At 53.4% G+C, this 13266-nt stretch overlaps 1 protein-coding gene across 10 annotated transcripts in view; it reads left to right on the forward strand.

Annotated features, from left to right (window-relative positions):
* Positions 1 to 3927: 3927 nt before the first annotated feature.
* Positions 3928 to 13266, forward strand: part of Mef2d (myocyte enhancer factor 2D) — a 35337-nt gene continuing 25998 nt past the window's right edge. For 2 of the 10 annotated variants that reach the window (XM_063250390.1, XM_063250389.1), the window contains exon 1: positions 3932 to 4232. The gene's annotated coding sequence lies outside the window, so the exon portion shown is untranslated. Of the gene's footprint in view, positions 4233 to 13266 lie in introns of all 10 variants that reach the window. The other 8 variants (XM_005006180.4, XM_063250391.1, XM_005006181.4 and 5 more) reach the window with 6 other exon arrangements.

Consider the following 13266-nt stretch of genomic DNA (forward strand, 5'->3'; position numbering starts at 1 on the left):
CCCCCACATCCTGCCCACCCTACTGCAGCTGCCACCACATCCTGCCCAGCTTGGGGCAGAGAGCTCAAGGGGGGGGGATGCACTGACCAAGGACCAGCCTTTGGCACCCTCTCTCAGTCCCCTGAGCTCCGGGGTGGGGCCTCTGCTCTTTGCCCCAGGTCTGGCCCCAGGCACTCTGGCTCCGAGTTGGGTCATGCTCTGCCAGTCCACCCTTGGACGCGCTCTGCCTGATTCTGCCCCTCACCCCCAACCTTGGCCTGAAGTGGAGCTTGTAGTTGTCCCAGATCAAACCCCCATCCATGTATGGGCTAGCACAATTCTCCATAGACATATAGAAGTGTTCAATAAAGTTTTTATAATCACAACGCAGCTGCACATGCACGCTCGCGCTTGAGCGCTCACGGTTGCGCGCGCGCTCGCGCGCGCGTATACACACACACACACACACACACACACGCACGCACACACACGCACGCATACGCGCAGAGATTTCTGCAACACATTTGCTGAGCTCTTTCCGGTCTAGCCCTGAAGAACCTTGAAGACCGAGGTTGAGTCAGTTTGCTGCCCTCTAGGAGCTCAGACTCTGGTCAGGAAGAGTAAACTGAAAACCACAATGTCAGTACACTAACTGTGCTGTGTACTGAGATGATCAACAGAATGGAGTGTGCTTAGGATCAGGCACAGGGTGCCAACCAAGTCCATACAGAATGTGTGCACTGAACTATGGTACAGCTGCCAATGGGTACAGCTCCCTTTATGAGCAAGGGAGCAGATGTACTGAGAGACTTTGGCCTTTGCTGGGATCACTGAAACACTGGAGGATAGAAGGGATGAAGAAGGTGGTGACAGGGGGGTTGGAGATTGTCCAGATGGCAGTGGGGCAGGTTAAGGGAGGCCATGCAGTAGCTCCCTGGATTATGAAACAGCAGGTAGAGAACCGGTTGGGGGGGGGGGTGTCTAGATAAGGAAGAACTTTCCAAATGAAGTTGGATTAAGGAAGTTTAGGAAGGGGCAAATAAAAGCAGCATAGATTGCCTTCAGCCATACAAACTTTACCGTATTACAGAGGTGGACTTTAGTGAACACCAGCTTCTGGATCCTAGGGAATTTTATAGCAACTTTGGGCTTTTAAGTGACTTTTCTCTAGATGGATAGGCAGTCAGAAGTAAAGGAAGAAAATGAAACCCAGGGGTCTGAGCCTACTCAGTCCTTTTAAACCCAGAGGATTCTGGTATGAGAAATCTGGGGACCAGGAGACAAAAGATGTAGTGAGTCACTTTCAGGAACTCATTTCCATCTAACGTCTAGCAACATTACTCCCTAGATCCTTTTAGTCCTCCATGAAATCAAGACTTCATGATGTTTATTACTTTTCCTCTTCATGCAGCTTTCTCTGTATTCCAAATTTTGTGCCATGTTTAGCATCAGCACCTCCTCTGCTGTCTAGTGGAGCTACCACAACAGCATGTCAGGATCCAGGGCACTCCTTCAACTCAGCCTATGAACTTTTCGCTCCACTCCCTTTTCCCTCAGGTTTCGGGCCCTTTAATAACCTCCCCAGGTGATTTACCTTCCTTCCTCATTCCTTTGTGTACAGTACCCAACATTCCAAGGCTGGGAGGACAGCCAGCCAATCAGAACCCTAGCAGGCCTGCTCTAATCGGGAGATTGGATGGAGCTGTGGTTGGCGGGAGGCTCGTGCCATAATGTACTGGAGGATGGGGAGGGGGTTTCTGGGACTCAACCCTGGGAAAGAATTTGTTCTGGGGCTGCTTGTATTTTTGGAGAGAACCCTTCAAATAGAGCAGGGGCCAGAGGGTCTACTAACTTGGAGAATCTCCCAACCGGAGGCAGGTTGAGAACTTAGCTGTCTCAGTCTCTCGGGGGCTAGGCTCTCCCTTGCCCATTCTGTCCTCCCCCCCATGATCTGGGACCCAAGGTCTGAAGGCTGTGTTCCCAAGCCTGTTCCTAAGAAGTCTTTTCCAGCAGCCTTGGATGTCTCAGTCTCAACATTCTGCTTTCCCGACGTCGGAAACAGCCGGAAAATAAACACCCTGATGACTAAACGGTTTCTCCAGCTAGAGCCTGGGGAAGCACTAAAAATAGAGGCCACAAGTGAGGGGAGGTTCCCCATTGGTGGGGGCACTTTCCCATCCTGCGACTGCCACAGCCTCAACTCTTGCACAAAGCTCTGGTTCTCCAAGTCCTTGGGGAAGGAATAAATGGGCTCCTTCTGACTACCCTGAAGTCTTTGGGGCAAGCTAGCCCAGCCTGGCAGGGAGCCCTGATATCCTCTGCTGTTGGCCCATCTCCCATAGCAATGAGGAACTGAGAAGTTGAATTTGGGGACAAAGTGGGACACTAAAATTAAGGCTTCCTGAAAGGGGCCAGGTAGAAGTGCTAGAAACTGAGGCCAAGAAAATAGGAGCCTGTTGGCTTCCTGTCCAAAGAAATACAACATATCTGTAGAACAATCTGTGGAACTTGCCTCCCTCTGGCAAGGCCTAGGGGTCTTTTCAGACTAACCATCAGTCCCATGGTCTAAAGTCAAGTAACGCGGCAAGATGATGCACTGTACCAAGCTGTACTAAGTGGTCCAATTATATGTGCTAACTTAACCTTCACACCACATTTATGAGTTAGGGACTATTATCACCATTCCCATTTTACCCACAAGGATCAAGAGGTGAAGGAAAGTTAAATATGCCTGGGCTCACAGTTCCAGTAAGTGGTGGGGTTTGCACTTGAACCTAGGTGTCTAAGTGACACATGATCAGGGTTCCTAAGCACACTGCTATGCTTCTCTTTCTGCATATGTTGGTCTCTTTAGCACTAAACTAGAATTGAGTCTTTGTCTGGAAAATTAGGTCTTAAACGATAGAAATCAGGGTGTGTGAAGAACTGAGCAGCCTTCTGTTCTTCAATATTCTTTAAGATCTAAGCCAGATTCAAAGGTTTCCCCAAGCTCCAGGTAAAAAGCAGCAGGATTTGTAAGCATCAGGGTTGCTGGTCAGTAAGCCTGACGAGCCAGTTGTAGAAGACCAGGACACCCACACTCGTATGTAAGGCATTTAACATTGGCAGCGACCTGAGGCAACTAGGAATTTTGAAAAAACATTGTTTTAAAAGCCCTGCTTCTTTAATAAGATGCTTCTGTTGTTTCCTGTGAAGCGGTGTGTGTAGGGAGAGGGATAGGATCCCGCCCCTTTAAGTTGCCCCCACCGCCTAGGTGCACTGGGGCCCACAGCGCTGAAGATTAGGTCACCCTAGAACGATGAGCTGTCGCTTTAAATTGCTGGGCGTCTGCCCAGCCGAGCCTAGGAGGGAATGGGCTGTCACCGGTAGAGGCAGCGACAGAACTCCCCAGGTAGCACCTCCCTCCCAGAAAAAACGTGGTCTCTTAAGTGGAGCTTTGTCACACTCTCAAGTGAGGGAGACGCACCCTGTTCGCCACTTACAGTCTTCCCTGCATCCATCTACTTAGACCCCCCACCTCCCAACTCTCTCGGACAGGGGCAGGCGCGGCGCCAGGTCGCATGCGTGTAGCCGCCAGTCTTCCCGGGAAGACCTCCAGGAGCGCGGGGCTGAAGTGCCGGGCCGTCTGGCCAGCTCCTAGAGCCCTGCAGGGGCCGGCCTTTCCAGAGAAGATCTCTAGGTCTCTCCTCACCACCCTCCCTCCCTGCAGGCGGAGGGATCCGCCGCTCCGGGCGCGCCGCGGAAGAAAACGGGAGGCTGCGGGAGGGGTGGGGGCCGGCCCGCCTCAGCTGCCCGGGGAAGCAAGAGGCGGGGCCGCAGTTTGGGTCCGCCCCCGCTCGGGTGCCTCCCCTCCGCCCCCATACCTCATTCCCATTGGCGGCTCCTCTTGTCCATTGCCCTGACGCCCTGCCCCTCAAGCTAGGCTGAGCTGTGCCTACGTCGGCCTCGACTCCCGGGGGCTGGAGGAGTTACCTTTGGAGCCCGAAAGGAGGAAGGAAGCAAAATATCAACAACAGTCGGAGCAACTCGGGCGCCCTGCCTCGGTCTCCCGCTCATCCAGCGCCCGTCCGCCTGCCCCCGCACCCAAGACGGGGGCCCGGACCCCCGGCGCCGCCCAGGGCCCAGGCGGACGTTGGCCTTGTCTGTGATTTCCCCTCTCGGTGCCCGGGTTTCTAGGGGTTGAAGAGCAGCCGGACCCAGGACCAGGGCCACCTGCTCCCTGCCGTGACACCCCATTGCCCTCTGCCGGGCTGGTGAGTAGAAGAAAAATAGGGCGCCTGCCGCTTTAAGAGGCCCCCTCCCCCACCCGTCGTGGGGCCGGGGTGGAGGGGTCTAGACTGTCCCCCGCCGTGGAATGGGCAGCCCGGGCTGAAACTCGCGGCGGGGCGGAAAATCGCGAGGGACTGTGTGTGGGGAGTCGCGGTGGGGTCCTGGCGGGGCTGCAGGTCTCTGGGGCTTACATGCTCTGGGTGGGGCGGCTGGTAGGCTGGGGGCGCGCCGGCTGCGGGCGCCCGGGGTGACGACGGCCTCAGAACGCGCGGGGCAGGGGCGCCGTCCGCGAAGGGGGTCTCCGGTGACAACCAGAGCACTGACATTTTAACAGCCGGTCCTCCCCCATCTCTTCTCGACGCCTGTCCCCTCCTCCTTGGCCCGAAATGGTGCAGAAGGGGGCCTGGGAGGGCGGCGGACGGGTGGGGGCAGGGGCAGCCGCAGCTGTTTGGGAAGCGGGGGAAGGAGGGGGATGTTGTTCAGATGACACCCGGGTAGTGGGTTGGGGTGTGAGCGCGTGTGTCTCAGGGCCGTGCTTTCTCGGTGCCTGCGGAGTTAGGACGCGGAGTAGGACACGCAAGACCCTCCTCGAGATCTCCTAGCCCGCTTCTGAGAGCTTTCATCAGGGTTGTCAGCAACCTCAGCTGGAGAGTTGCCCCCTCCCCGCTGGAAGTTTGCAGCTGTCCAACATCTGGGCAGGAGTTCTTCAGTCCTTTCCCCACCTAAGACAAGCTAGCCTGGGAATGATCCTTGGGGGGTCCCTCAGGAAGAGGGCCAAGCGGACTAAGGTGCACTCAGTCTCTCATCATAATGTCAGCCCTCTTCTCATCTGGTTCGTAGAGACAGGGAAAGAAGCCCGTATCTCTGGAAATTCATGCTGACCTCTTGCACTCTTCCAGGTCCCTCAGAAGAGGTGGGCTCCTAGGTAGGGGCACACGTGGGACTGGGTTATCCTGTGCCTGTCCTTCTGTCTTCCTTACCTCATGCATTGTTGGTGAGCTGGGGGAGGGCACGGAAGGCAGATTCTGAATCCTTGCGCCCAGCTGCCCCCTCCCCCATTTGAGTTGAGAAGCCTGGTTTCTTTGGGCTGGGGAGATGGCTTGTATTCCCCACCCCCATCCCCTCAGTGGGTCTCCATGGCAATTGAGGGACCAGTCTGAATTATGGGAAGTTTGCCGTCTGGGCTGGTGACCTTGGGCTGCTCAGCCCTGGAGATAGGGGAGCTTGGGCCAGAGTGAGATTAGGTGCAGTGGTGTTAGAGAACTGTTCCCTCCTAGGCCCCTCCAAGCCCCTAGCAGGGAAGTCTCAGTAGCTGAGGGGAGTATTGAAAAGGAGTCTGTCTATTCATAGATGTCCACTCACTTGTGGCCATGGGGTCACACTGGCTCCAGGACTTGCCTGGCTGTCCTAGCGCCCATGGCCTGCCTGGGAATGAATTTCCTTCCTGTGGTTTCTCAGTGTGTTGGCAGGAGGTGGGGGTGGGGTGGGATCAGTGTAGGAGTGGCTGAGTACCTTTTCACATGGGGTAACTGGGGAACATTGGAGCTTGTATGTAGCTCTTTTTACACTTGCCACAGGACCAGCATTGGGCCCTTGAATCTCTATGGTGGTATTGTAAGTCCCCTGTTTCCTATCATAGCTTTGTGTGTTTGTGTGTGTGTGTGTGTGTGTGTGTGTGTGTGTGCACATTTGTAAGGAGTTTTTCTGGGTTAGGGAGTTTTCACTCACACTACTGTTATGACCAGAGAGGTTGAGCTTTTTCCTGACTTCACCCAGCAAATCCATGTCAGAGCATTAATTTTTCTGTTCTTTTGGGCCTGCTGCATAGTATAGAGAAGCTCTAGGAAGGAAGACATACAAGCCATGCTATCAGAGGCCTTGGTCCAAGGAGAGACCCAGACAGTGAGCATGACAGCCCCTTTGTTGGGGGAAGGGAATGGGGGATTGGGCCAGATTTCCTGTCGGTTGTACCCAGTGCTTGAAGCTGAGTGGTGAAGGATTTGGAGTGGTAGCAGGTGCTCCCCATTGTCCATTCTACTCTGTGCCTGGTAGCCCTGGGCTTGAGGGCCTAGGCTTCACAGATATGCCCTTCTTGGCTCCTGGCTCTTCTCATAGACTGGAAGATGTGATAGTGTTTCTGACTGCTGTTATATAATCTCTTTCCAACAGAGCCTTTTTTTTTTTTTTTTTTTTTAATCTTTCCTGGGAGGTGTGATGGGGAGGAGAAGGCAGAGAGCAGTTTGCTAGGTGGGGGGGCTGGAGGAGCAGCAGCATAACGTCCGGGGTGCCCTGACCCTTAAGGGTCCTGGGGAGCCAAGGTCTTGGGGTTAGGCCATTATTGATTGTGGCCCAGACCCTCCCACTCTCACTCATCTGATCCTGTCCTGGGAAGGGGCTTCTGCCCTGGATATCTCTGACCCTCTTGCTGCAGAGAGGCCTGGACCTCTGCTCATCCTGCCAGTTTTCTCTTCCTGGTCAGCTGGGCCCTCTGCCCTCCTCCCTGACTGGCACTAGGTCTACAATCCTAGTGCTTGTCTTGGCCTGATGTGGGCCTCTGGTGGATATTTTGCTACCTACCTGTGAGCCTCTCTTGGCAGAAGAGGATGTGCAGATAAGTGGTAGGCCCAGCATTTCTTAGCTGCATTTGAGCCTGCTTCTCAGCCCCTCTGGGCCACACTGGAGGACTTCATGGAGAGAAGGTGTTGGTGGGGTGGGGTATCCTGTTAGACAGTTGTGGTTGCTTTTCACTCAGGTTCTGAAGTAGTGCAGTATCCCATGCAGCCCTAGAACCTGTTGTCATCAAGGGTCACATTCTGAGTCTGTGGCACCATGGTGAAGTTCTCTTTACCCCTTGTGGCCATGGCTGGCCCAGGAGCTCTGAGACCAACTGGTTTGAAGCAATCACCTCCCTTTTACAGGGAAGAAGGAAGGAGGAGATTGTGGCGGGGCTAGCACAGCCTCAGCATCACTGTAATTGCTGGTGGCTTTTATGAGCCTGTCATGGGACCGGAGTCCGGCCAACCTTCTGTCCTTCTGTCCCAGTTTGGTGACTTACTCATGGCAGGGAGAGGGTGGTGTTAGATGCCAAGAGTTCTGTTCTAGAAGCTGGGCAGCTGGTTGTGTTGTGGTAGATGTTGCCTTGTCTGTCCACAATGACAACAGGCTGGATGAAGCTTAGACTTTAGAAAGAACTTCCCAGTGCAGCTCCTTAGGAGGCTAAGAAAGGAGGATTGCAAATTCAAGGCCAGTCTGGGTAACATAGTAAGACCCTATCTCAGATTAAAAAAAAAGAATGAATGAATGATTCGCCAAACATGCACAGAGTCGTAGTTTCAATTGCTAGTACTGTGGGAGTGGGGAGTGGGGGAACTTTCCCAGTAGAGCTGGGTTAAGGAGAGAAAGATAGCCCTTAACAAAAGAGGGGATCTCAAAGCACTTTCTTTCCAGTACTCTGCTGAAAGGTCTTGACCTTTGGCCTGGTGGAGTTGGTGCTGTTTGGTTCCTAGAATATTTATTTTCCTTTCTCTCCCCCTGCTTAGGACAGACAGCATTGTGAAGAGAGTTTGTCCTGGAGCTGGGAGGGCTGGTTTCTGGACTGTGCTCCCCAGCAGGACTAGGTGGGGGTCATGCAGACTGGCAGGCCCAGGTGCACCTGGCATGCCCACGGCGTTTAGTGGCATGCATGCATGAAGGTGTGGGGCACATACTTGGGTGTGTAGACACCCACAGAGCAGCTGCCACCGTGTTGTGGGGTAGGGGTGAGCAAATGGCAAAGATGATTAAAGGATTGGAGAGTGAGGATGGGGTGACAAACCAGAGGCAAGGAGGAAAAGGAAAAGAACTCTGAAGTGAGTGGCATTGGCTGGAGCAAGAGGGACTCAGGTTAGATCACAGACGGGTAGGCAGGGCCTTGTCTGCAAAGTAAAGAGTGTGGCTTCTGAGTTCAGGAGCTCTGGCTGACTTCTGTCCCCCACTGCCGCTCCTCTGTGGTCCCTGAAGACTGGCTGTATGTCCTTGGGTAAGTCACCTCGCAGGGCCTCAGCTTTCCAGGTGTCCAGGCACTCAGTGAGTGCCTGAGTGTTTGGTGGTTTGTCCATGGTCTCTGCTGCCCTCCTCACCCTGATGAGTGAGGCCAGCCTGGGGGCAGGACTGCATTTGAGCCCTCAGGCACTTAGGCACAGAACCTCAGCCTGGGTGATTCCAAGTCCTTTTTACCTGATTTTTTCCTTTTCCTGGGGCCACAGCAGTGCCCTGGAGAGCCACAGCAGGCTTCTGGCCAGCACTGGCAGTTAAAGGCAGTGGGACAGGCGTATGTGTTCACTGATTCTTCATTAGGGCCTTGGTGCCTGCTATCTGGCCATCCTCCTTTCTGCTTGGGCTAGGAGGGAGGGACTTGTCTCAGGCTCTTGCCTGTGGCTGGCCACACCCTGGCGGGACCATATTTACTCATTTAAACGTGCTCTCCCAGGAGGCCCTGTGCCTGAGACCTGGTTACTGGCCTGGGCTTGGTGCCCCTGGCTGGGTGCTCTGGGCCACTACCCATGAGGTAGGCACACAGGCAGGTGTCAGACAAAGAACCTTCCCCTCAGGGATGATCCCACTTGTCCAATTCTCCAGTGTGCAAAGTGTGGACCCCAAGACTGAGAACTCTGGGGCACCTTGGAGATGGAGGCAAGAAGCCCCATTTGTTGCATGCCACACTATGATAGGCACCATGACCTGTGAATGGAGTTGGTCTACACAGCTAATTTTTTTTTTTTGTCTTTTTTGTTTTTTATTGGTACCAGGGATCGAACTCACGACTGCCTGCTTGCAAGACAGGCACTTATGCCACTGAGCTAAATCCCCAGCCCCACAGCTAATTTTTTTTTATAATTGGGGAAACTGAATCTCAGATTTAAATGACTTATTTAAACTGTTCCAGTTTGAGGCGTTAAGAGTTTTTATTTTTTTAATTAAAAGTTTATTATTATTAATATTATTATCATGATAGGGTCTTCTTAGGTAGTCTAGGCTGGCCTTTAAACTCCATATAGCACAGATTTTCCTCAAATTCATGAACTTCCTGCCTTAGCCACCAAAGTGTGGGGATTGCAGGCATGTACCGCCTACCCTGGCAATGGTTTGGTTTTGTTTTCATGGTAGTAGGGATTGAACTCAGGGCCTTGTGTCTACTAGGCAGATGTTTTACCACCAAGCTTTTTGTCTGAGGTTAAAGGAAGGCGCCTGCCTGGTAGGTAGGGTGACAGAAAGGAGGCCTAAGAATTTCCTCAATAAGTTGATCAGGTCCAGCCAAGTAGGCTTTCCTGGCAGAGTACAGAGTTAGGCTTTGATGGCAGTTGAGGGGATGTTGCTTTGACACCCTGAGAAGGCACTGTCTTGGGATTTGAGCCCCATGGGAGAGAGCCCTGAAGCCAGGGTACCTGAGCAGGAGTGAAGGGCACGAAGCCCTGGTATTGGTGCCTCTTAGGACCCCTTCGACTGCCACAAGGAGAGATGAGGAAAAGGCAAAGGTGAGAAGCTTGGATGGCATGGAGGGGCAGTGGTAGGACACATAGAGGAATGAGTTTACCCCAGGGGAAGGGGCCCTCTCTCCCCTCAGCCCAGGTGGTAAGGGAGCACCACCCAGCAGTCAGCCTCCCTCTTCTTATCCCTTGGGCAGGTCTGTGTCCATCTTGCGTGGGTCTCTGTGTCTGAGAAAGGGTGGTTGTGCTGCCTGACTCCCATGGGAAAGGAAGGAGGTTTCTGGGAGAATGTAGGGGGCTGCTCAGACAGTGTCTACACCCTTCTTTCCAGCCCTGCAGCCCAGCCTGGCCCAAGGCCTGCCTGTAAGGCAGTGACCCAGTGCCTCTGGGGCCTGGGCGAGGATTGAGGGGCCTTAAAGGGCCATGCAGGCCCAGGGCTCAGTGTGTGCGGATGTGAGAGGTTGAGCCCAGTGTTGTCCTTGCCATCCAGCTATCTTCTTGACTCAGAACCTGACCTTCCATACCTTGTCCTGTGTCCTCCTAGATGCCCTGACCATGAGCTTACTTATTCCTGGTGATTTCCTCACCCTAACCCACCAGTAGCTCCCTAGAGTTAAGCGTTGGAGAACAAATGAGACCCATTCCCAAGCTGCAGGAGAGGTGTCTGGCAAGCAAGTAGGCAAGATGAAAGGAGAGCTTCACCCTTTTCTGAGGTCTTCCCATTTTAGAGAGAGCAAGGTGGTTAAGGATGCCCTTAAACCTGATATGCTTCCCTCTAGGGCAGGCATGAGTTATGCGGGGTGAGGGATAGGTGATGGTAGGAGCGTCCATCCAAGCTAAAGTTCTTCTTAGCTGGTGCCTCAGATCTTCCTAGAGCTTCTCCCCTTGACCTCTGCATCCCTTTCTGTTAGCCTGAACTCTGCCTGCCTCTGCTGTGACTTCCCCAGTCCGGACCCCACCATAGGCTGAGTGGGGACAGGTGTCCAGGCCCAGCTGCTCCTTTTTGTCTCTTCCACCTGTCAGCCTGTGGGGGGAAGGGGAGTTGAGTAGGGGAGAGAGGAAACCTTCGCCTGTTCCCACGGGCGGGGCTCTGGTTGTAAAATTGAGCAGATAGAGTAGACAACCAGCAGGACTTCTACCTTAGAGCAAGGATAGCCCTGATTGTAGAAATGGAGAGAACTCTTGCTGGGCAGAGGTCCTTCCTAGAGAAAGTCAGAGGGCTCTTTTCACCATGTCTTTATGAAAGGGTGAGAAGCCAGGTATTGGCAGGGGGCACAAATCTGGTGACATGTATTTCCATGGCCTTGTGCAGGTACTGCCCCGAACCCTACTTCAGTCCTCCAAGACCTCTCCACTGCCCGGGCATCTCAGCCTTACCTGGCACCTTCCCTGAAGCAGCAAGCTAATCCTGTAAAAGCTGCCTGGCTGGCCACCTCAGCAGGCCCGCATGGCCTGATGCCTGCCACCCTCCCTGCCATGGGCTTAGAGGACTGTCCTTTGAGTCCAAAGGAGACCTAGACACTGCCCTAGTGGCCCCTTTAAATCCTGGGCAGCTTCTGGAGGGCATGATGTCTCTAGGAGGATTTGCTTCCCTGATTGGATTGGCCTCTTTGAGGTCTCCTGTCCTAGGCATAGGTGAACACTGTGTTCTGCCCTCTACCTCCCTTCCTTTGGAGCTGCTGCTGTTCAGTTAGAGAACCCAGGCTGCAAGCCCTCCCTTTCTCTTTGCCCTCAGGTCCCAGGAGTCCAGGTTCAGGCCTTGTTCATCTGCTTCAGCCAAAGCAGCCCTGCCTCTGTTCTGTGGGTGAGAAGAAAGATCTTGCTGCTTATAGGAGGGGACAGAGCACTGCCCTGGGAAAAAGCACCTTTTTGAGACTGTCGGTCCCTGCTTTCCATTTTTCTCCTCTTCAGCCAGCTTTTCCTTCAACTGGTGACCTGTGCACACATACATGCCCACTCGAATTTCCATGGGAAGACCTTCCCCTGATCCAAGCAGCAGTCTACCTGCTGCAGGGGCAGGTAGCCCAAGTCCAGCTCTAGTGGCATTGTAGTCATCTCAACGGCTTTCAAACTGACCCGCCCCCAAAGCCCCAGCTGCCACTTTCACTTCTGTCTCCTGAGACCCCAGGGGGAAGTAGAGTAGGGAGGTGGAAGGTGACACACTAACTGTCCCAACCGCCCCTACCTCTCTCCATCAAGGCTTCTGATGGCCAAGGGACCCCTGTCCACCTCTCATGTAGATGACTAAAATGGGCTTTGGTGGCAGTGGAAGAGTTGGTGACAGTTGGTGGCTAGATAGCAGGAAGGACTTTCCAAGCTAGGAGACCTCTGTTGGGCTCTTGTTGTTTCAGAGGGTGTGGCTGGACATGTGGGTACTGTAACTGGACAGATGGAGGTCAGACTTCAAGGTAAGAGGGGGCTGAAAGACAGTCAAGCTGGTAGGAGCACAATGCCTGTGCCTCCATGTCCTCCCAAATGTCACCAGCTCCTCATGCTTGCTTGGGTGACTTGTGACAAAGCTCTCGAGACTATTTTGAGTCCAGGTTCAGCCCTGAGAAGTCTTCTCTGTAATTTGACATAGTGCAGCATCTACCTACCTACCGCTCCACCTCAACCCCTCTTTAAAAAAAATTTGAGTTGTAACCTCTGCTGGCTTCAAACTTCTGATCCTCCTGGCTTAGCCTTTTGAGTGCTAGAATGATAGGCATGTGCCATCACACCTGGCTTGACATTTATCTAATTGCTGTAATAGGCCATCTTCTCTCTCTTCACTGTTACAAGTGGGGTCTAGAAATGGGGATTGAAGAAGGACAGCTGTCCCCCTTCCCACTGCAGCTGCCCTATCTATGGCACCAAAGAAGGGAGTGGCATTGTTTTCCTGGGGAGCCACCCATGAGCCTTGTGAAATTCCTCTAAGTTGTAGGCCTTACTACTTACAATTTCACACCCTCACACTACCTGGGCAAGAGTAGAGGACTGAGGACTGAGAACTCTAATCTAAGTTGTTGCATGTATTTATATACTCACGAATGTTTTCAGGTGGGAAAAAGTGGACCTAGGGTGCCAGGACCTTCACCTGGTTTCTCTGAGTATCATAAGATGCTGGGTGAGTGGGCCATCTCCTAGAATGAGAGGGTGGGCCTAAAGGAATAAGGCCCCCCCCCCATGCTATGCAAACACCCATGCAAATGAGCAGTCTTGAGTGACTGCTGCTCTGGCACTAACTGCCAGGGTGGGGCCAGGAGTAGGTACAGGCTCAGATGTCAGAACTGGCCTCACCAGTGATGTGACAGTGACCTTGGGCTAGAACATAATAGTGACTGGTGAGGCCCCCAAACTGTGTTGGGATGCCATATCACTGCCATGAGTGCCTGCCCTAGTGACCATGAGCCTTGTCCTTGGCCTCTTTTGGGTTAATGTTCAGAGCACCTCTTCCTTCATGAGCCCCAGTCCTCTCCCTTCCAACCTCCACATTGCCTTCCCTGCTATTGTGCCTACCTCATTGTCCTCTCCAGAGAGCATAGGAACAGAATGTCTGAGCTGGGAGGATGCT

The sequence above is a fragment of the Cavia porcellus genome, unplaced genomic scaffold (genome assembly GCF_034190915.1).
Source record: "Cavia porcellus strain 051 isolate PalLab524CR breed Dunkin Hartley unplaced genomic scaffold, mCavPor4.1 scaffold_6, whole genome shotgun sequence".
Classification (NCBI taxonomy): Eukaryota; Metazoa; Chordata; class Mammalia; order Rodentia; family Caviidae; genus Cavia; species Cavia porcellus.